This window comes from Ambystoma mexicanum, chromosome 1p, assembly GCF_040938575.1.
Source record: "Ambystoma mexicanum isolate Mex_15411 chromosome 1p, UKY_AmexF1_1, whole genome shotgun sequence".
Taxonomy (NCBI): Eukaryota; Metazoa; Chordata; class Amphibia; order Caudata; family Ambystomatidae; genus Ambystoma; species Ambystoma mexicanum.
In genome coordinates, this window is record NC_090921.1 from 268,686,686 (window position 1) to 268,708,834 (window position 22,149).

The 22,149-nt window shown below is 51.3% G+C and overlaps 1 protein-coding gene across 2 annotated transcripts in view; it reads left to right on the forward strand.

Moving 5' to 3' along the window:
* ARRB2 (arrestin beta 2) overlaps positions 1-22,149 on the forward strand; it is an 893,685-nt gene that overhangs the window by 219,515 nt on the left and 652,021 nt on the right. The window lies entirely within an intron of this gene.

Sequence of the window (22,149 nt, forward strand, 5' to 3'; positions counted from 1 at the left end):
AGGTCATAGCAACGCTCAAGAGAATAAAATTGCTTCCCTTAACATCTGTCTGGGGAAAAATCCAACCCAGTCACTTTTTTCTTAGGTGAATGGTATGATGGTGATTTTTCAGTCAGGCTATTCTACCTATTAGGAAAACTGTGGAAGGTAATGTTTACCATCTCTTCTGCCCACAAGATTGCTTAATACCTGGTAAAGATAATTATTTCTTTACAGTTAAAGGTAGAGTTTCCTGCCTGCGTCCATTTACATCATTCCCTATAAAGATGGGAACGTGAACATTGCCCCCCTCCTTTCTAAGGTAATTCTTTTAAATCTTTCTCCAGTGCCCATGAAAATCAACAGATGCCAGATAGTGATAAACCTGGTATATGAAGTTTCTTGGGAATCCTCTAAAGACAAAACTAAAAATTATTTGAAGAATAATATCCCTGAATTTGAACAAGAGATGCCGATTTGTCAAATCAAAAGGAGACCTACTCTGGAAAAAGAAGACTAACCCCTTCATATAGCAATGCATCTGGAAGGGGCTTCTCAAAAATCTTTATGGTTTCAAACCCCAGAACCTGAAGCCTCTTATTTTTGCAGAATCCGATTCCACTTGGGAATGTTGTAAATCTTTTGGGAATTTTCATTAATTATATATAGAATGCTTTATCTGTGTGAGCTTTCAACATCTTGCCCATCAGTGCCCTTTGCATTATCCAAGAATTGCTAACATATCGGAAGAGCAAAAAAAAAGCAGATGTTGAGCCCTCCGGGGAGAGCACTATTTCTCCAGCATGGGGTCTGGCATGGATTCACATGCTCATGAATATTCCCCTTCGTCGGGCCGGGAATCCTCGGTATAGAAAAAATCAGTATCAGTTTCGTTTCTGATCTGTCTTTCTCAGTAGTAACCAATCACTGGTCTCTGGGTCATACTGCCCCCAGCCAATGACTGCCCTCTCCCTGAGCCCTGCCCCTGGCAGCCATCCTCCCATTTTTACCGCACGTTCAAGTGTTGGGAGTCCACGTGCTTAGCTCTCGAGCTTTTGCTGCGTTTTCGTGCTTTTTTCAGATTTTCTCTTTTTTTCGGTTAAAAGAGCCTCAAGCTCCACTGTTTCTACTTCTGATCAACGGGGATCCGTTTCAGAGTTTTCTACGCCCCTCAAGGGTGAAGATTTTGTCGAGTTACGCTTTTGGAGGATTCCAGAAGTTCCGAGGCCTACCCCGGACATGGCCCAGGAGAAAGGGAGCTCGATGCCCGGGAAGCTATTCAGGACCTGCCCTCGATGCCAGCTTCAGAACGTTTTCAAGGAGGACAAGCATTCGTTATGCCTCTACTGTCTCCGTGAGGACAAGATGTACAAGGAGAAGGACTGCGCGTTTTGTGGAAACATGTTGGAGCGGACCATGAAGGATCGCCACCTCCGTCTCGCCAACTGGCTGGAAGGTAAGAGCCCACCAGGCGAGAAGAAGAAGTCAGAGCGGTCTTCTAAGTCCTGTGAGGGTGCTCCGGCGACGGGGGCCCAACAAAAGGCTAAGCACCGCGAGTCCGCGGGCGCCGAACGGTCGGCCTCCTTGGCTGCCAGGCAGGGCGCACCCTCCCCGGCGCCATCGACCACGAGCCAACGCTCTGGCTCGGGTAAGAGGAAGTCTGAGAACCCGGCGAAGCTTCTGGAGAGGCCCCGGTCTATCTAAAAGACTCCGGCAGAGGGGGAGCGAGGCTCGGACCCTCCCCCGAAGGTGAAGGCCCCAGGCGTACAGAAGGTGACGTCGGCCGTGATTCACACTGCTAGGACCCCGATTGAGGATGTCGCTGCGGCCCTGGCTCAGCCTGTGGAGGCTACACCAGTGGAGGCGCCCTCAGGTACCAGAGTCTCCCTGCCACCGTGGAGGGAGTCGTCTTTCAGGCCCATCGAGAAGACCCCCACAATGTCCTCGTTGGAAAGGGGGGGAGGGGGCGGTGGCCGTCGTGGATACGGACACGACCTCTGAAGAGGAGCTCATCCAAGTCGTGGAGGAGACCCAGCCCATCGGGAGGGATCCCGACGAGGGCGACGGTGACGCAGACGAGGTTCCTCAAGAGCCCTCTCTCCCGTCGTTTCCGGCACCACAGGACACCTCGGCAGCCATTTTGTCAGCCATCCAGTCCTTATGCTCGGAGATAAGGACTAGGTTGCCCCTTCCCCCGACGGAGGAGCCTGAGCCAGACCCGACGGAGGATCCAGAGCCAGGACCTTCGGGGAGCCCACCGCTTAAGAGGAAGACGACGCATCCTAGGCCTCCTCTTTTCCGCCTCTGCGGCCTTCTCTGCCTTCCCCCCGGTCCACTACCCACGTGGATGATACAGGCATGGACACGACTACGACGGGTACGGATGACGACGGAGGCGACGACGGGACGTGTCCCCCGTCACCCCCTGCCCGGGCGTCCCCGCCCGACGAGATTGGATCCTTCCATGCAATAATCTCCAGGGCATCCGAGCTCTTCCAGCTCTGCCCCGAGGAAAAGGAGGAGGGGTTCCTTTACCAGCGGCGCGAGGCTAAAAGGAAGACGGTCCTCGCCGTACCGCTTCTTGATGACATCTGGGATGAGGGGCTCGCCCTCAAGAACCCTGCCACGGCTCCTTCGAAGAGGGACCGGTACGAGAAGAAGTACCGGGTCCCCGACGCTGCCCCCTTGTGCCTTGGGGCGCAACCTACCCCGGACTCGGTCGTTTCGGCGGCGGCCAAGAAGAAAGCGGGAGGGGGGGGCGCATCGGCCTCGACTTCAACCTCCCCTCCGGATGGCGAGGGTAGGAAACTGGATGCGATGGGACGACGGGTCATCTCATCTGCAGCGACTAACATCAAGGCGGCCAACGCCCTGGCCATCGTAGCCCGCTACGACAGGGAGTTGTGGTTCAAGATCGCCCCTCTGTTGGACTTCCTTCCGGATGCCAAGAGGGCTGAGGCCCTGGAAATCTTGCAGGAAGGTGAGATTGCCTCTGACCACGCCATTACGGTGTCTACAGACATCGCCGACACCAGCTTCCATCAGTTGGGCAACAGCGTTTGCCTGAGACGACGAGGATGGCTCAGGGCGACGGATTTCCGCCAGGACGTTCAGACCAAGGTTTTGGACATGATGGGAACAACCTTTTTGGCAAGGCGGTTGATGAATCCCTTCAGGCGATCAAGACGGACACGGAGACGGCCCGTGCACTGGGTGTGCTCCAACAGCGACGGCCGTCCTTACGGAGCTCCGGGGGCAGACAGGGTGCCTCCAAGGGAGCCGGCAGCAGCTCCTCTACTTACTGTCAAGCGGCAAGGTCTTCGTCGCAGGAGGCCTACAGGGGACGCGGCACATCAGGTGGATCCCGCCGTCGTCGCCAAGGTGGTCAAGGAGGCAAAGTGGCCGCCAAGCAAGATTGAACCGTCCGTCGGGTCGGGCCCCCGCCGAAGCACCCCGGTGGGAGGCCGGCTGACGAAGTCGGCGTGTGGGAGTCCATCTCCATCTCCATCGACCGTTGGGTGCTGGACGCCCTGGCCCTGGGCAACACCCTCGAGTTCCAGAAGAGGTGCCCCCGCATTCCTCCCGTGGCCAGGAAGGAAAATCACGTCCCTCAACTGTTGTTGGAAGTACGGGCGATGCTCAGGAAAGGTGCCATCGAGCTCGTCCTGAAGAGGCTTCGGGGCTCCGGAGTTTACTCAAGATACTTCCTCGTGAGGAAGAAGACAGGAGGATGGCGTCCCATCCTGGACCTGCGATGACTAAAATCACCCTCAGCACGTGCTGGGACAGCTGGAGGAGGGCGATTTCCTGTCGTCGTTGGACTTGGAGGATGCTTACTTCCACATCCCTATTCTAAAGAGGCACCGAAAGTTCCTCAGGTTCGTGGTCAAAGGGCGGCACTACCAGTTCAAGGCCCTCCCGTTCGGATTAAAATCGGCTCCCAGGGTGTTCACCAAGTGCCTAGCACCGGTGGCGGCGCGGCTGCGCCTGCAGGGGATCCACGTCTACCTGGACGACTGGCTCATACGGGCAAGGACAAGGGAGCTCGCCGTGGAACACACTGCGGAGTCCGTCCAGCTGCTCACGGACCTGGGGGTTCTCCATCAACTTTCCAAAATCCCACCTGGTCCCGTCGCAAGTCGCCCTGTTTCTGGGAGCACAGCTCGACACAGTGGCGCGGCGGGCCTCACCGTCGGAGGAAAGGATAAGGACCATCCTGGGAAAGGTGCAGCGTCTACTGGCCACAGACGTGGCCCGAGTGAGGTCTGTCAAGTCCCTCCTCGGAATGATGTCCTCCTGCATTTATCTGGTGCCCCATTGCAGACTTGGGGGTCGATCCTTGCAAGAATTCCTCGACGCCCACTGGATCCAGACGATGGGCAGCTTCGAGGACAGGATCTCGCTCGACGAAACGTTCCGTCAGGCGATACGATGGTGGGGTGTCCGCGCTCATCTGACAGCGGGAACAGGCTTCCTAGCCCCGGCCCACCAGGTGACGGTGATGACGGATGCCTCCCTGGAAGGTTGGGGAGCGCACACTGGGTGTCTCCACACGAGAGGCCTTTGGTGCTCGGAGAAGACCTCCACATCAACATCTTGGAGCTCCGTGCAGTGTTCTGGGCCCTCAGGTCCTTCCTTCCGTCCCTCAAGGGCAAGATGGTGAGGATCTTCACCGACAACACCACCACGATGTTTTACATTCGGAAGCAGGGCGGAACCAGATCCCCTGCCCTGTCCAAGGAAGCCCAGGATCTGTGGCATTGGGCCATCGCCCAAGGGATGTTTCTGGTACCCTTTCATCTGGCAAGGATAAAAAAAACCCATCGCCGACTCACTCAGCAGGGAGCTGCACTCGTGCCACGAGTGGGAACTGCGCCAGGATCAAGTGGACCGACTCTTCCGACGATGGGGCGAACCCCAGATGGATCTCTTCACAACAGCGGCGAACTCCAAGTGCCGGAGGTTCGCCAGCAGGTTTCCCCAACCGAGGAGCATGGGCGATGCTTTCTCGTTCCCCTGGGACGGCCTGTTCCTTTATGCATTCCTGCCGTTGCTACTCCGGCTCGTCAACCAGCTCAAGAGGTCCCGGTGCAGGATGATCCTCGTCGCACCGGCGTGGCCGAGGCAGATCTGGTTCCCGGACCTTCTGGACTTGTCAGCATCCACACCAGTCAAGCTGCCGACGGACGCGGATCTTCTCTCCAGAGAAGGAGGCGCCATTCTTCATCACAAACCAGAGTTGCTGAACGTGCAGGCCTGGCTCCTGCAGCACTAGAGTTTGGAGGATACAACATCCCGGCCGACTGCAGAGAGGTTCTTGCAAAGGCCAGGGCATCCTCAACTCTCAAGTGCTACGGATACAAATGGAAGAGGTTCTCTGTCTGGTGCCGGGCACAGAAGATTAACCCTCTGCGGATTACGGCCTCTCGTATTGCCGTACCTACTGTCTTTACCAAGGCTGGCCTATCTCACGCTTCCATCAAGGTACATCTGGCTGCCGTCTCACGTTACACCAGAACTACAGGACGGGCGTCCTTGTGGTCTCATCGTCTGGTGAAGGAATTTATGAAAGGACTGTACCGATCATTCACGCCGGTCAAGGCCCCTGCCCCGGCGTGGGAGCTCAACGTGGTACTAACTAGGCTCATGGGGGCCCCATTCAGTGCCGTTGAAGTTTCTATCGTGGAAGACAGCATTCCTTGTGGCCATCACCTCTGCATGACGAGTGGGAGAGATCCAGGCCCTATCCTCCAAGCCTCCATACTTGACTTTTCACGACACGAGGGTGGTGCTGAGGACGCACCCCTCCTTCATGCCCAAGGTGTCGTCGGACTTCCACCTCAACGAGCCCTTGGTGTTGCCAGTCTTCTTCCCGTCGCTGGCTGAGAGGGCTCTGCACTCGCTAGATGTAGCTAGAGCACTGAAGTTCTACGTGGACCGCACGAAGAGTTTCCGGAAGTCATCACAGCTGTTTGTGAACTTTGGACCTGTGAATCAAGGGAAGGCTCTCGAAGACTTCCATTTCCAGATGGCTCTCCGGCTGCATCATGCACTGTCACCAGTTGGCAAACCGACCGCTGCCCGGCCATCCAAGAGCCCATTCGACCAGAGCGATCGCTGCTACTACGGCGTTCCTGTCTGGTGTGCCCCTGCTCGACATCTGCAGGGCTGATACGTGGAGGTCGACCCACACCTTCACGAGATTCTACTGCGTCGACCGGGATTCCAGGGAGGAGTCCAGAGTCGGCCAGGCAGTGCTGCGCAACCTGTTCGCCTAAGGTGAGCCTTGTGAGGAGGTAAGAGTTGCTTAATGTTGAGTTGTTGTATTGCTTGATATTGAGCCTTTTGCCACCTCCCGTGGTTGTGCATGTGTATACTGCTATGTATTCTTATATTCATGAGCATGTGAATCCATGCCAGACCCCATGCTGGAGAAGGAACAAGTTACTTACCTGTAACTGTTGTTCTCCAGCGTGGGTCTGGCATGGATTCACATGTGAACCCTCCCGCCTACCCCTCTGCGGCTCTTCACTTGGTCATACTGCCACTTCACGTGCTACCAAATCTGAGGATGGCTGCCAGGGGCGGGGCTTAGGGAGAGGGCAGTCATTGGCTGGGGGCAGTATGACCCAGAGACCACTGATTGGTTACTACTGAGGAAGACTGATCAGAAACGAAACTGATAGTGATTTTTTTCTATACCGAGGATTCCCGGCCTCACGACGGGGAATATTCATGAGCATGTGAATCCATGCCAGACCCACACTGAAGAACAACAGTTACAGGTAAGTAACTTGTTCCAGCTTTGCATTCTAAAGAAACAGCAGTTCTAGAAAAACCTGATACTATGCTTTGTACTGGGTATACAAGTCTGTATCAAATCCCTGTAGTATTGCAAGGAAAAATATGTGCCCAATCAGACACAGAAAGTAAGGGATGTGCCATAAAAGCAGATCTACTTCTCAGCCTACCAGTTAACGTGCATATCTTACCCTTTTACGCATGTAAATATGGCAAATACGGACCATTTTAATTTTGTACTGCGTACCGTTTACACTTTGATTTATTCATTAAAAAAACATACTTTACACCACTAGATGGCAATGTAGCATGTCTTTTGTCAGCAGCATAGCCTTCTAATGCATGATGGTGAATTTCCAACTGAAAAACCAAATCTGTGACAGCTAAGCGAGCAACACAATAAAGCATGCACCCTTTTAAAATGTGTTCATACCCATAACGTATTTGTTGGATAGGTTTTACTCTCTTGCAGAGGAGAAAACTGATTTTTACTCTCTTGAAATTGCATTTACGCTCTAATTTGAAAAATCATGCGTAAAATACTCCCACCTCAAAATCTTATCTGGAGCACTGCTACTTCTTCAGGGCTGGAGACCCATAGGACAAAACACTATAGGTTGTGTTCATGGTGAAATAAAAGGACACCCATGAACTCATGTTTATGTTTACATATTGGGGAAGGGAGGTACAAGTTATTAGTGGCAGTAATACCAGAACTTCCAGTATAATTGATTCTGGGAAGTAAAGTGCCCCAATTTGATCAGTGGGTCTTCTGAGTGGCCCAAATAAATTTCAAACACCTCAATAAGACCAAAATGGAAAATCAGAATATCTCTACCTGATTTCCCAGTTGACAAATGGGGCGTGGGGGGAGGAAAGAACGATTTCCATCAACGGGCCTTGTTCGGGATTGGGGACTTCAAACTCAGAAACCTCTTCCTCGTTTGGGGAAAGGCTATTGGTGGCTTCAAAACCAATTACCCTAGAGCAGGAGGCTGAGACATTAGAGGAAGGGTATTTGATTAATCCTGCAGAGTCATCACTAATCCCCAGCCTAAAGTCTGTTCCCATGTGGCCTGGAGAAAGCAGCCGCTACCTGATCCTGGGGTGGTGGTCTGAGGGTGGATCACATGGGAGGAGATGGCTGTCGGGGAGAGGTGATGGCTCTGACAGGAGAAATGTGGTATTCTTCCCTTGACTGTGGAGAAGAAACCCTAATCCCAGAGTTTCTAATGGCCTGTTGTTATTCTTACAAACCCCTTTGATTGTAAGCTCTTGAAAGCCACTTATGTTAAGCATCTCAAGCGTAACTGTATTCCTCCTTCACGTGTCTAACCCCTCTAAAACAAATTTAACATCCGATGTTTACGATTGTTTTTGTGGTAGCAGTGTTCAACAAAAGAACATAAAACGCTGTAGTGATCCTTTGGACAAAGCAAAAACAAAGAGGTGATGGCTGGAAGGTTTAGAATGAATCTTAACCACTGGCATTGCTCTGGGCAACCCTCCAGACCACCGTTCTTCGCCTGCCAAGCCATTACAGATGGAGAAAGACCATATGCAAATCAGGCTTGGCCCCACCCTAAAAGGGGCAGTCCAGCCCGAACTGCTAGGTCACATCCCTTCTGCACGAGACCACAAGCATCCCCAAACATGTTTCGCCCTTTTTGGGGCTCATCAGTGAGGAGTAGCTTTGGTCTCTAGGCCCAGCAGGCACGGGACCCACGTCTGGGCATACCCGTCCCACTAGAGACCCAAGCTACGTGACTTGCACCCACTGCCAGGAACAACTGCCACCGCTGGAGGATCCTTCCCACTTAAGGTACTGTGTCCCGCCCGGCTTCCCTTGCTACCGACTGTACGGGGTAGATTTAGCCCCCGCCTTTCGAACCTGGGTTAGCCTGGGACACCCTGGCTAAACTTTCCTAAGCCTCTCTAAACTCTTTTTGAACTCTCTGCAAGACGTTCTAAGCCTAGAGAAACTGTGTGATCTTGGGCGCATTTGTGCTCTGCTCTCTCTAAGAGTGGGCCCAGCCTTTGGACTTTGGCTCACCAGTGACATTTGCTCTTCTGCCTTGCTAACAGTGTTCCTGAACCTTAGAGTGGTGTACCTTTCCATATTCTGTCTTTTTCCCTCCCTTTCTCACAAACTTATTGGAGTGCCATCTAGTTAAGCGCTCACCTCTGTATGAAAATAAGTGGTGTTTTAATGTGACTTATCTGATAAGGAAAAAGGGGTGTACATATTACAATAGTAACTGTGTTTAGAATATTTTACAACAAGAGTGCTGGAGTGTTTGAAACAGTGTGTTTTTAAATAAATAATTATATACTTTGATACCAAAGCTCTGGTCAGTGTTTGCTTGTATTATTGTATCTGAGTACCTATTGAGTATACTTTGCATACTGTCTAACTCTTCTTGAGGGAAGTCTGACTGCTCAGCCACAGCTACCAGGTAAATCTGGGTGGTCAGACTGCTACCAAGTGGGTTTACTGCCAACACCTGTAGTCTTAAATCTTTTGCAGTGTTCCCTAACGGAACTGCACAGGTTTCTGCCTAACACCCACGAGGCAGGAGGTCCCCAAGTGTGAGTTACAGGGCGGTGAGAGGGCGCGTTGCTGCCTGCAGAGTTTTGGGGTGCGAGCACCAGTGGCGCAGTTGGATATAAGTGAATCTGTCCCTTTCATGGAGTTGGAACTTTTCCTTACATTGCTCAAATGTGAGCGGTGCCTCTCCCGCGCATAGCTGGTCTATGGTTTCCAGGCCACCATTTATCCAGTTTTGGAAGTTGCGGGGTTGCGCTCTAGGTGAGAATGCCGGGTTATGAAAGCTCGGGGATCGTGGCCTCAGACCTCTTGGCACTCCCTTTCGTTTCAGTGCCCATTCCCAGGAGCTTAGAGTATGTTTAGTTGAGAGGAGGAGGTCTACCCAGTGCGCTCTGAGGGGGGGGGGTTGGGATGTGTGGCAGAAATCGTAAGGGTAAGGGCACTTGTGATTGTTCCAGTTCTACCCATCTAGGGAGGTTTGTGATAGTTTACCACGCCTGGATCTGTGCTAATTGGGCCGCCACTCTGTAGGCCTGCAAGTCTGGGACCCCCAACCCTCCCAGTCTGGAGCTCCCCAGTAGTGTTTTGAGGGGGATTCTCGCCCTCTTACCTTTCCAGATAAATTTCAGCATCTTTCTCTGTATATCACAGAGTTGGTGCAGGGATCGCCACTGGAAGGGAGGCGCAGGCGTACAGGAACCTCGGGAGGAGGTTCATCTTACAGGCTGCAATGCGTCCCAGCAGTGAGATCTCCTGGGTCGCCCAACGTTTCAGGTCTCCTTCCAGTTCTTTGAACAACCGGGGAAAGTTAGCTTTATATGTGTCGTTTGGGTCTGCTGGGATGTGGACCCCCAGGTAAGGGATAGCCCTTTTTTCCCACGTAATCGGGCACATCTTGGCCAGTGGTTCTCTCTCTTTCGGGGTGAGACCGATGCTTAGGGCCATTGATTTGGCGAAGTTTACTCCAAAGCCTGAAACTTCTCCATAGCTGGCTATTTCTCTTTGTGCATGTTTCAGGGATGAGTGGGCCTCTGAGATCGTGAGCAGTACGTCGTCCGCATATAGGGCGATTTTTGTGTTGTGTGGGGCCGACCTGCGGGCCCTTGATCCGGTCGTTTCGCCTAATTCTCTGGGCAAAGGGCTCCATAGTAAGTGCGAAGAGCAGAGGCGACAGCGGGCAGCCCTGTCTGATTCCACAGGACAGGGGGATTGGAGCCGAGCTGTGTCCATTGATTCTCAAGAAAGTTCTTGGTCCGTTATAGTTGGCCAGGACCATTGTTTGGAATGCTATCCCAAAGCCAAAGGCCCCTAGGGTGTGTTTCATGAATGTCCAATCCACCCTATCAAATGCCTTGGCCGCGTCCAGCGCCATTAAGACCAGTTTCTGGGAATTCCGGGAGGCAAGGTCCAACAGGTTTAGGGTTCTCCTGCCGCCCGGTGTAAGATGAAGCCTGCCTGGTCTGGGTGGATGATCTCCGGTAGGACGCGACTCAGGCGGTTCGCTAGAATTTTCGAGTATATGTTCGCGTCTATGTTCAGAAGTGCAATCGGTCTGTAGGAGGTCAGGTTTCTCTGATCTTTTCCTGGTTTGGGCAGGAGGATGGTAGTTGATTCCTGCATCGATGGGGTTACCGATCCTGTTTCCCTGAAGGAGTCGAGTGTTACCAGGGAGGGAATCAGCTGGGGTCTGAATAATTTATAGAACCTGGTCGAAAATCAATCTGGGCCCGGGGCTCGTGTTTTGAGCGACTTGATGGGCCTCCTCAATCTCTTCCTCCGTAATGGGCTCCTCCAGTTCACCTCTTGCCATGTCGGGGAGTCGGGGCAGTGCTGCCTTTTGCAGGTATTCCGTTTCTTGCGATAGGTTCCGTGGGGTTGCTGTCATGATCTGGGTCAGATGGTCCACCGCTGACCATTGTAGTATTGAGTATTGTATGACTCCATTGGAGTCGCGCAGGCCAGCAATCACGTTAGTTTGTCTCCGTTTGGCCAATTTGGACACCAGGAATTTATTTGGCTTGTTGTTCTTGGCGTAGTATAATTGTTTGGCCTTCGCCATGAGTAGTGCGGTTTGTTCCGCATAGTGGGCTTCTAGTTTTTTCCTGGCTGTGCGTATGGTTCGCTGCATCCTTGGGGACCAACCTTTTTTCTTGTGGACTTCCTCTGCCCCCCTCAGCTCTTCTTCCAAGGCTATCCGGGCCTGTCGCCTATTCCGGTGGTAGGCCGCTCCCTGGGCGATCAGGGTGCCCCTAATCACTGCCTTCATGGCGTCCCAGTTATTCGCCACAGAGGTGTCTGAGGCCGGGTTTTCATTGAATACGTTTTTAATCCCCTTTGCGATCTTGTCTCTTGTTGCCATACCGTTGTGGATTGGGTCATATAAAGACCATTTACGTGGGTTGTTGAGTTTGGGGTTCTGGGCCCGGAGTTCTAAGATCACTGGAGCGTGATCGGATATGGCTCTTGTGCCGATGGACACCTCTTTCACAAAGGCCAGGGTTTGAGGGGAGGTTAGGAGGAGGTCGATCCTAGAGAAGGTTCGGTGGACGGATGAGTAAAAAGAGTAGTCTATTTCGGTGGGGTGAAGCACCCGCCACGCGTCCACTATCTATAAGGATCTGAACAGCTGGAGGAGGCTCAGCGTCTGGGTAAAGTCGCTCGGAGTCGGGGGGCGGGGGTGATCTGTCTTTGGTGGGGTCAGAACCCCATTGAAATCCCCTCCGATTATCATTTGGCCCTCTACGAAACGTGCGAGGGAGGAACCCAGTGAGTTATAGAAGTTTGATTGTCCAGCATTGGGGGCGTACACCGAGATGGTGTATAGGTCTCCTAGCAAAAGGCATTTGACCGCTATGAATCGGCCTTCTGGGCACGTTTTCGTTTCCAGTACCTGTGGGTTTAAGTCCTTTCTAAAGAGGATCGCGGTACCTCCCTTTTTGGTTGCTCTAGAGGCGAAAAATTGAAGTGGGAATAGCCGGGAGCGAAGTCGGTTAACATCCGCCGGTAGCAGGTGGGTCTCCTGAAGCAAGGCTACCGCAGCTTCCTCGTCCTGGAGTTTTAGTAGAATTGCCTTTCGCTTGCTAGGAGAGTTCAGTCCATTGACGTTTAGGGAGAGAAGTCTCAAGGTCTGATGGTCTGATATTACTTCTCTCCCTGTCGCTTGGGTTGGAGGGGGAGTCACAAGAGGGTGATTCAACTGCCATTTCCGGTGTGAGCCATGAGAGTATCATCCTGCACTTGAGGTTTTAACATGGGACCCCAACGGGGGGCCACAATTAACTAGTGGGTGGGTCGACATTGTGAGTACGGATGCACCCTTGGCCAACAGGGCCAACTATCCAATCGAGTATTGTGTACTGTGGGTTTCCAAGGAACTAGAGTTGGAACGTTTCCTTGGAGTGGGTATCTTGGAGTGGGTTTGAGCCATGGGTATAGCCCGCCGCCACCGTCGTTGAGATCTATTAGTTTAGAAGTGCGGTAGTGGATCCCTATTAGGTGAGGCCAGGTGAGCCGAGGCTGGAATAGTATCGGTTCCCTGGGACGCGGAACCACCTTTGATCATCTTCTCCTGTTGTTCTGCTGTATTTTCGACCATGATGACCGTCTGGGCTTCGGGGAGGGGGGTGGCTCAGGGTCCCCAGCCCCTTCTGGGTTCGGCGTGGAGGGCTCTCGGGGTGAGGTCAGGTGCATGTTATCTGCATCTTCCAGGTGGCTAATTCGGCGCAGGGTGCCTTTATATGAGAACTGCAGAGCGGTCGGAAATAACCGTCTGTATCGGACCTGTTGGTCCTGGAGGAAAAGTGACAGGGGTCGGAGAGCTCTCCTTTTCTGAAGGGTGAGTAATGAGAGGTCTTGATAAATCTGAAGTGGGGTGCCCTGGAAGGTGATATCATCTCCTTGACGGCTGATCTCTGAGATAGCCTCTTTGGTTGTGAAGAAGTGGACCCTGGTAATAACATCAGGGGGGGGGATCTGAGTCCACTCCCCGGCGTGGGCGTAGCCTGGGGGGAAGTTTGTAGCAGGTAGGGCATCAGCTAGTGGGACTGCCGCGTGGAGCGTTGGTCCGGGAGGGGCCGTGGGCCGTTGCTGGGGTCCTCTGCTGATCTAGCAGACTAGGTCCGGCTCAGGGTGTGCAGTCGTTGCGCGGAGAGGGGGCTTTGCTTAGTGGGACCTACGAGGTTAGAGCTTATCTGGGCAGCAGGAGCGGCCCTGGGGCATCCGCTCAGTGCCCCACGCCCCCGGAGCAGATCAATTAACGGGGAGACCCTGGTCGCCTCCGCGTTTCTAGTGTGTGGCTGGTGATGTTGTCGGCTGGTGCTGGGAGAATGGCCAACGTCGATCCTTAGTGTGGGGGTGGAGGGGACCCACCTGCAACGCCCGACGTTCCTCCGGTGTGCGCGTCAAGGCTCCGAGTCAGCTCGGGAGGAGAGGAGGGAGGGAGCCAACTTCAGCATATTGCCCGCAGCCGAGTACGCGAGCGCTGCGCGCCCCAGGTACAGGCTACGGCTGGATCTCTCGTCTCGGGCCCCGGCTGCCTCCGACTCGATCTGGGCGGCTCTTTGTCGGCGGGTCTGCGGACCTCCGCGGGATGTCAGGCAGCCGTCCGCTCCTCCTCTCCAGCTCCCCAGCACTCCACACGCCCGTCACCGCGTTCGTACCGTTCGTAGTTTGCTGCTGGGCTCCGGAGTGGCCGCCATCTTGCTTTCCTCGGATGGTGACGGGCGCTGAGTTTGGCGGCCAATTTCAGATAGAACGCTCCTGCGTTAAATGATCATTTTGGGCCGGGTTATGCTGTGATGGTTCCGGTCGCCTTGGATGGCATTAGTGGCTCGTTACCCTCAAGGGAACTGCATGATTTTGACGGCGGCGGCGGGCATCCCACGGGCGGCTTCAGAGGAGCGACCACATCGATGGTGCTCCAAGCCACGCCCCCCCCCTTATTGGCCTTTTCTACATCCCCAATCGCAATATGTACAGGGTTCCACACACATTGCACACAATCATGTTGTTGGGATGTTTCAGGTTGTTCTCCCTTCTCCTTTATATAGTGCATGCTAAAATGTTAATGCAAGACACTCCGCGGGGAGTGTGGGGGGTGTATATTACTTGAGACGGCCCCATTAATTTAGACGCGTCACCACACAGTTTTCCAGAACTTAATCTGGTCGCCCTTCACACTGCAGGATAACAATTCATCCCATTTGTTGGCTGTGTACTGTGACTTTCTTGATGCTATCGTTGATTTAGATTTAGCCCGAAGATTTCTTAAATGGGCTTTGTTAGGCATCTGTATTTTTAAGATGCATTAAAAGGGCATTTTTGGCCTGCTGGCATTTTTGTCGAACCAGCCCTTGTTACCCATATTATTCCTTCTCATTTTCCTCACTGGTTTAACAAAAACATGAGAATAAGTCAACATCATGCCCATATACAATTCTCCTGTATTAACAAAGGCGTTATCAGCCATGCAGATGCCCACGATGGGGAGAGGGGGGGAGGGGGGGAGAGGGGAAGGAGAGGGAAGGAGGGGGAGGGCGGGGGGAGGAGGAGTGGGACCCCTCACATTACATGAGCGCAATTCCATGTCATATTATATTGCAACCTCTACAGCAGCAGGGTGCGTCCTTACCGGTTTTCCTGTTTCCAGTATGGGTATTTCGAACACTGCATCTTTATCGTCCCACAGACCGGCCAGTGCTTCTACAGGTTCATGCTGGTCATTGAAATCCCCCATTGCCAAGATCACCTATTGGTGAATATTAAATTATCTGGGAGTCCTTGATTAATTGACACATTACCCTTATGCTTTCTAGCAGGGTGTCATTGCTGAGTCTCTTGTAGATATTGAATATCAATAGACTTCCCCTTTCTTCTTGTCAATTTTTGACACAAAAGGTCAGCAGAACACGTATGAGTTCTTTTACTGAAAGGTCCATAGCAGGGATGAACAATATTGCCGCCCTCCCTTCGGTCTTCGTCTAGGGCATTTACTGTTTCAGCCAATATGAGCTAAATCCCAGCAGCCCGAAGTTCAAGTTTACTGAAGGCAAACAAGGTCATATTGATGGATAAATCGGGTCCAGTTGGAATCCGGCAGAAGTCTATTGACCCTGCCATATTCCAGGACAATACCTCAATTTCTTTTTTGGCGTGGTCCTCCACTTACCCCCGTTGCTCCATAGAAGGCAGGGAGTGATTCATTGCATCCCCACTCGGCAGTCAATCTACTTCATCCAACCCCTTTGTGCTCCCTGCAACTATCTCGGACATCGTGCTCTAGGTCGGATAGACATTTTTGTGCATGCAGGTGGGTAGGATCGCAGCACTATTGACAATAGTCCCTTGACTAAGCCTGGATCATTCAGAGAGACTTGGACAAATGCTCCGTCACCCCTTGGCATCCTGCCTCACACACACAGTGCAATATTCTCCCTTATTACGGACTTGCAGCCTTCTACATTACGCAGCCAGTGGCTGATTTCGTTTGCTAATGATGATTGGACTTCAACACATCCAGTTCCCAGTTTTGGGAAATTGTACAAGTACACATTTCTACCATCTCCATGCATTAAATTGTCCCCTCTGGTTTCTAACTTGCCATCATTTCCTTGCTTAGATTACATGTGCATATAGGCATCCCCTTGTCTGTTGGTGGGCCGGCCAGGGTAATTGTTCCTCTGCATATGGTTGGGCGGAATGGCCAGCATAGGCATTATAACGTCCCTAACACCACCATTAGGGTTACGTCTGTTTCATCATTACATAAACGGACCCTTTGATGTTTTCTGTAGTTTTAACTGCCTCTTCACCATTACTGCACCCGGCATGGTAGGCCGAGTGGTTCGCGTCCCCTGGCGCATTCCATCCCCTATCCTTATTTACCGGCTCACTGGTTCTGTTCGGTATGCACCAGGTACTCGCCTGGTGCCACCGGCCGCCATGTCCCAGTCTGTGGCCTTTGCCAATTTAGCTACTTCACACTTCAATTTGGTTATTTCTTTGGTTATATTGCTCAAGGCGGCCTCGTAGGTTCCAACGATTGCAAATATAGGTGTTGCCTGTGGCCTTGCTGCAGCATGGGTAGCTCATAGGTTTGTGCTTAATTATAGCTTCTTTCCTCCCTTTGGGTAAGCAGGTTTTTTGCTTTCAGTTCGAGCCGGTGTTCCCCACCCCCATTCTCCCCCCGCCTCTCCCTCAGTCCCATTATGACACCTCTTCCTGGAAGCATGCCTATGAACCTAAGGTTTCAAAACTATTTGCCAGCGGCACCATATACACAGTGGTTTCACTACTTAGTTGTGTGACCTGCTTTTTCGGGGGCATTGGGATGGGTCAGACCGAGTAAGTTCCTATTTACAGCATTACACTCCCGCTGTGTTGACTGCCATCATTCCTTAGAGATCGATTGGGTTATGTTCAGTTCATGTCCTTGCTTTGGAATCGATACTACCTCCTTATCCATTAATGAAGGGACTGTTCCTTTTGCCTGGGCTGCACTTGCCCTATCGTCCAGTACTATATTGGACTGCGGTAAAAAAAACTGGTGACTCTCAATTGGTCCCCTGCAAGGGCAAGTGTTTGGGCCCGAGACTGGGAGTATGTAGTTATTGCCATATGTTTGTTTGGGCGTGGTTTATTACTTGAACACCTGCAGCGGGTCTTTTATTTTGTACCCCATTAATAGAGCACGACCCACTCGGTTGGACTATTGGGGCATTAAATGCACCTGGTGAGTCAGGGGCTATAGCTGTTAAATGGAATGTGTTTATGTTCACACTACAGTTTGTAGTCATGGGACATTCTTTCAGTGGTACTGTGGGGGTAGTAAGGTCATCACAAATCCATTCTTCCCATCAATGTTGTTGATGGCCTCTATATCGCCCAGGAGATCTTTTCTCCGTTATCAGCACATTGACATCTATGGGTTTAAATAATGTAATTTTTTTTGTGGCTATCCGGTGGGGAGATTGGGTTTGCAGCTTTCTTTTTCCCTGTGGTTCAGGGAGGCCAAACAAGTCCCTTTTGAATCCTCCGGACTATGAAAACTCTTCAATGGGTTGTGCAAATATAGCGTATGCTGAAGTGATGCAAATTATGCAAATAAATAAGGTTGTCTAAGAAGGGTCATTAAGTCTTTCAAATACTTAATCCGAGGGACATGCTAAAGATTGACCGTTAATACCCACAAAGAATGTAACCTTCTTTAAAACAAAATTTTCAAAAAAGTAAAAAGGTTAAACTTGAATGCCCGCTGTTCCTCTGCTCCCGTTTTGAGGGCAGCACTTGACATCTAAAATCCCAAGTCACTTTGCTTCCACCTTACTTGGGTGTAGTTTTAGTTTGTTTAGAAGCACCACTGCCACGCTCGCCATCGCTAGCACTCCCCGTCCCTTTAGTTCTCCCTTGTCGCGTACTGCCATGGACAGCACAGACGGCAGCGCCCTTCCCTTGCAGCGGGTTTACGCCGCAAGGGTTTGCTGGTGGTGCTTTTAAAGCAAAACTTCCCACTCAGTGTTGGGGGTGTGGCCATCTCCCTCGATGATTCAGCAGCGCACAGACAGCAGCGCCCTTCCTTTGCATTGTATGTGAAAGTTAGATTTGTGTGACGCTGTGTACTAGCTCCTCGTTCCCCACTGGTAGCTCCTGGTGACCAGTTACTGCTGGGTCCCCAGGAGCAGCTTCTAGCTCCTGCTTATCCAATCAGAATTTTGAGCCTCGGTATAACTGTAGTACTTTGGATACAGAAAGTAATAGGACAAAGAACCGCACAGAAAACATTACGATTGACTGTGCTAGTACTGGTACGAGGTGGCCCAAAGGAGGCATGAAGATCAAGGTGTTTAAAAACAAAGGACTTTGACAATACACCAGGGCGGGACTGGCAACGATGTATAAGAGATATGGACTAACACATTTGTCAAGCTGATAGAGTCCAGCCCGGATAGGCAACAGGTGTGGAAACCATCCAGAGCAGGAGTTTCCGAATCCTGTTGGCAGATCGGAGACACAGGAAGGAGGACACCGGCGAGCCGCTGAAGGAGAAACCATCTTCCCAGGCCCGCAGGGCTTTCGAATGAAATGGAGGCTGCAGTAGGGGCTAGGGAGGTTACAGGTGGCAGGGGGTGTCGCTGGATGTCATAATGTGGGAAGGGGGGTGCCAGTTTCGGTTCTGGTATAGATGGGGGCTCAAACACCATCTTCGTTGTTAGCAGGCATATCGGAATCGAGGCCTAGTTTTGCGCTAAAGCCAAGGATGCAGCCCAAGTCACACACACAGAAATTAAGTGTATGCAGGTGCTAATGGATTGTAGCTTCGGCACCGCTGAGGAAGGCCAGAGCTGCAGAGATTCATAGACGCTTCATTGTCTCATGTTTCCAACTTTTCGTATCCCAGCAGGTATGCACCCTGCAAGGCCACGAGGGGGGCTGAGAGCTCACTGTGAAATTTGATCACACAGGAAAGAGGGCACGAGCCTCCGACCCTTCCTGTCCAAGCTCTAAGTAATAGCACCCAAAAGCAACAGCTCTCAGACCCCCAACATTCCAAGATACTGGTCAGTCGCAGCCACCAACCATAAAACTGTTAAACCTCCAATCGATCAGAAAAGATCTGAAAACCGGGATCGTTCGCCTTCAACATAGGTTGTGTGCTGCAAGGTGTCGGAAGGGGTAAAACAACATGGCTAAAACGAGGGTGGGGAACTTTGGTTGGGGGCCAACGTGTCTGGAATTGAGCTGTAGTTTGTCAGAATCGATGGCCTCAAAGTAACCTCTAAGCCCATGTCTGCAGTACCAGTTGCACATCAGCTTAAAGATGAAGCCTGTATTGTTTTTCTTCACATAATTGGCAATCAGTGGTAGCTTAACGCCCGATGACGCGAAAGGAGGAACCCATGTGGAAGAAGATGGACAGAAAGGGCTGGGAGCAATGGCCTGTTATCCTTTATGGTGCAGGTAGCCTAACTATAGGGTCTTGACCAACCAGTCATGTGGGTTTGCACAGTATGTAATTTATGTCACAGAGGACAAGCTCTGCCTTCATAAAGTGGTGGTCATGCTGATTTTGCCAGAACGTTCCGTGGAGTTCTTTGCTGGTGCATTTCTGTTTTTCTGGAAATAAAACTGTTTTCTTTGCAAGAGGTGTGCTGGGCCTTTTCCCCTAGTGGGTTGTATTTTTTTTTTTTTCTGGTGTGAGCGTTGAGGGGCTTCTCTACAGAGTCCTTGTTGGGTCTGGCAGCACCCTGCCCAGCTGAGGGAGGCAGTGGCGTGACCGCAGTGAGGTAGCCTGTGTGGCTCGACAACGCAGGGACCGTAAGAAGCTGTGAGCCGCGCAACCACCACGAAATGTCCACGACACTGCAAAGTCGTATGAAGCAGACCAGAGGCTGACCCCAGTCCCAGGAAGAACCGGAGATGTGTCTAGAGAAGGTAATGGGAGGCACAGGCAGACCAGTAAGGGCCCAGGGGTAGTAAGAGGGTCTATGCTTAGCCCCTGGTTAACTCGTGAGAAGACTGACATTGTGAATAGGGTCGTAAACCCACATAGTGAAGATTTGTGCATCCGAGGAAAGCTTCCTTGTCTCGGTGGTATCCCCAAGGCTACTGAACCTCAGAGAGTGGCAGAGATAAGTCCACCGACAACCAGAGAAGGGTTGGGACCCCAATGCCAGTGAAGCAGACATCCACGGAAATCTTCCTCGTCAGAGTAGCAGAGATACATCCACTGAAACGCAGCAAATGATTTGGGACTTAGCTAATACCATGAGAAAGTGGCAAAACAAACAACTCTTAAGTCTTCTCAAATACCAGGAGAAGGGAGCCCTTCTGCTGGAGAAGAAACGAAATCCTTTGAATATACTCCAGAGACGTCAGGGGGAAGATAGTCCTTCCCCCTAGGTTTGTTGTGACGTATGTTGGAGGGTTCGGACCAGTCCCAGGAGAAGGGAGTCATTCTCCTGTTCCCGAAAGTTGAGTTGTATGAAGTTTTTCTTTTTTTCTTCTTGAACAACAAGTTCGGGGAAAGGGAGTCAATCCCCCTAGCATCCTTTTGCAACAGAACCTTTTGCGGACAGCACCCAAATCCCTTCTCCTGGAGAAGAAACTTAAAAATGGATTGTGTCCTCCAAGTATTCCTCATCTTAAGATACCATTCCAGCTTCAGCAACATTTTTCTTGACGGGGGCCGCTGTGTGCCGTCTTGTCGAGTCAATGGGCCTCATTACACGGAATACGGTAAGGGTTAACGGTCACCGGTAATGGTACCGGTGACCGTTAACCCTTACCGCCTTACTACGAGGTCCCTTAGCGGGTTGGTACTTTAACGCCTGCTTTTAGCAGGCGTTAAAAACCAACCCGCTAAGGGACCTTGGTGCTAATTACGGCACTGCAAATTTGCGGTACCGTAATTAGCACCTTCCCCATTCCCATTATGCCCTATGGGGCAAAAATGGGAATGGGGAAGGGCAATGGTGGAAGGGGGAATTACCGCCCGCCTACCTTGGAATAGGGCGGTAATTCCCCTTTCCACCAAGGCGGTGCCGGTATTTTACCGGCATGGACCAAGGTGCTATTAGCACCTTGGTCCACCGCCTACCGTGTAATGAGGCCCAATGTCTCTCAAGGGCCTCAGTTCGACTGTCTGTCATCATGTTAGGCAGAATTGCATGCAGTACCCTCTGGGGCCACCACATACAATTAGAACTACAGGTGTAAGCAAAACCAACCTTTGGTATAAGTCTGTACTACAGTTTGTGGTAGCGAGCTGAGCAGCCAGTCTTATCTCAAGAGGGAATGTAAGCAATACAAGGATGTTACACAGAGGTCTTAAAATCACAGTGGATCAATTAGACACTTATACTCAAGGTTTCTTGGAAAAACACTTATTAATTTATTACAGTCATTTAGAAAACATTCATTAGAAGGAGGCAACTTAATATTATACACAAATACACTTCAATACCAAACCAATAAGTTCTGAGTAAATTGTGCTCCCTGAAATAAGAGCAAAGTGGCATTACAGTTACTTGGGAGTAAAAGGCACAAGTTAATAGAATAGATCATAAATACTTTCTTAGGCAGTGCAAATAGTTTAGTTCACTATAGAACTCGATTCAGATCAATGGGCCTATTTCAAAGTCAATTGGCTAGTGTCTTGGATAGGAAAGAGCAGTTCCTGTAGTAAACGGTAAAGTCTTTGCCAATGTTCTCAGAAGTAGTTTGTATGAAAAAGAATCATATGTTGGGTCACATGCTGATTAGGCCTGCAAGTTGGGGAAAGTTCCACCAACTTTCACCGTGAAAGAGGCGTTCTGTCAATCTGGTTGGCACAGTACCTTAATAAGAAGCAAAAGATGCAGCTGAAAACATTGGTTCCTGGCAGTTCCTGCAGATCTCACTGTTCCTGGGCCTCAGTCGTGTGGACAAGAGGGAGGACGTCGGGGGACTCCTGTACTGCACAGGATTGTTGGAAAACGCTGACAAAATGGAGTCACTTCAGTTCGAATCGCTGTAGTCAAGCACACAAGCTGGTGCCCTTCTCCTTGGTTAAACCTAACTAGCTCAGAGATTGGTATCCCGGTGGCTTACGAGTTGATTGGCCCCACCAGTTCATTGGAAGAAGTCGTCCTTGAAGGGCGTCCATGTCGAGATGAACTTGGTGATTCGGACCTGCAGCAGGGCTTCACTGGGCAAACCAACAGTCCAGGAGTTGCAGTAGCCGTCCTCTTCCAGCTCGTCTTCGGTTCTTTCGTTCCAGTAGTTGACTCTGCTTTCCAGTCCAAGAGACTCACCTTTTAAACAGTTTTCTCCCATTCATTCCTGCA